This window comes from Cajanus cajan, chromosome 5, assembly GCF_000230855.2.
Source record: "Cajanus cajan strain Asha chromosome 5, NIPB_CcT2T_4, whole genome shotgun sequence".
NCBI lineage: Eukaryota > Viridiplantae > Streptophyta > Magnoliopsida > Fabales > Fabaceae > Cajanus > Cajanus cajan.
Genome location: NC_138521.1, coordinates 71,117,933 through 71,119,705, shown reverse-complemented (window position 1 = coordinate 71,119,705; position 1,773 = coordinate 71,117,933). Strand labels below are relative to the sequence as shown.

The following is a 1,773-nucleotide window of genomic DNA, read 5'->3' as shown; positions in this document are numbered from 1 at the left end:
GCCACACATAGTACTAGCTTTACCCATGTCTTATAGACAATGGCGACACCCAAAGACTAGTGATCCATGGAAAGTTATAGAGGAGGACTACAAAGTTCTTTATTTGGATAATCCCACATTGGCTCATAGTATAAACTCAAAGGCAAAAGCTTATTTGTTGCTATTTTACAACAAAATCTCACTAGAATTGTGATCGTGAAATCAACATGTGAAACTTGGCACTATGTCAAGAATGAATATATATGAAGGAGATGAAAAGATAATAGCAATTAAAAATAACAGAAACTAAAATCATAAAAAAAAAATTATAAAAGATCGAGAAAACTATATAAAAAAGTTATAAAGACTAAAATGATCAAACATATATATTAGCAGTAGCAGTAGCACATGTGTAAACACGCTTAACTCAATAATACCCTATAACAACTAGTCACATTCCCAAAACAGTGAATTTATTTAATTCGTAATTAGAAAGAGAGGTGAAGAGATTTTGGCGAAGGCGGGGTTTGAGTCTTCATCCTGATTCCGGAAAGAAAAATACTCCACTTTCTCGCCATATAGTTTGAGCAAAAGCAAGTAAAAAGAAAGCGCAAAAACGGTAACCGCAATAATGAACCAACTGAATTGGATATTGAGAAGCGAGTTAGCACGGTGAAGTGCCTCGGGAGAAGAGCACCCAACCACCATGTGACCATCCTCATCGTTCAGGAAACAACCTTTGGGCACGAGCGATGGTGTCCATAGCATGAAGCCCATCACAATTTCCCACAGGCCCTGCGACAAGATGCTCAGGGACCGCACAAAGCTCACCACGAAACTCTTGGGAAGCCCAATTGCAATGAGGTGGACGTGGGCCCGGTCCAAGATGATGGCGCATGCCGCGTAGAGGAAGAAAGTGATGGAGATGGTTGGAGGGAATGGTTCCGTCTGGGTCAAGTGGTTGGTGGCGCTTAGGGCCTATGAAGAGTTCCATTCCATGGCTATGGAAACTGTGGTGCCACTGCCAGCCATGATGAGAACTAGCTCTAGGTATTTTAATTTGGCACTCGGGAACCATGATGGGCCCTTCTAGCCCTTTGGGTTAAGGGCGTGGAGCTTTAATTTGCCTATCTAAAAAAAACAACACCCTTTGTCTAAGTTTCTTATTGCAATGCAATTTGAATTCCCACAATGATGAACGCACACAAATATCCATCATCAACCACGTACGATAACATAATCCATGCATGGCATGCATTTCATAATTGTCATCAAAATTTATATATATATATATATATATGTGTGTGGTAAGCTTACTCCTTGATCGTAATGCAGACGTTTACGTTAGAACAAATTAAAGAAATTGCTAGTGGAAGAGATAGAATAGGGACTTTTGAAGCCCAATAAAGTTAAAGGTACAAGTTACCCTTGTCACTCCCAAGATTACTATTTGAATTCCTCATTTTCTTAAAACTTGTATATATTTTTTTCTGAAATACTCGTGACATTGAACACCCTTCACGATGCAATGAAAATAAGTTTTCGCATCTGAATCAGATATACAACTGTTTTTGACTTTTTGTTGTGCATTGAATACAAAGAAACATGTTTTCGTTAAATAGAAATTTTTTTAATTTTTTTTAATATTAATCAAAATAATTTGTATAATGATTAATTTAATTATTATTAAAATGTTAATTTATATCCTAATTATTTTGACTAATACTAAAAAAATATTATATCATAATTAATTCAATCATTGTTAAAGATAGCTTGTATAGTAATTAAATCAGT

At 36.1% G+C, this 1,773-nt stretch overlaps 1 pseudogene; it reads right to left on the bottom strand.

The window, feature by feature from the left end:
- Positions 1-224: 224 nt before the first annotated feature.
- Positions 225-1,224, bottom strand: LOC109807405 (uncharacterized; annotated as a pseudogene).
- Positions 1,225-1,773: the final 549 nt, after the last annotated feature.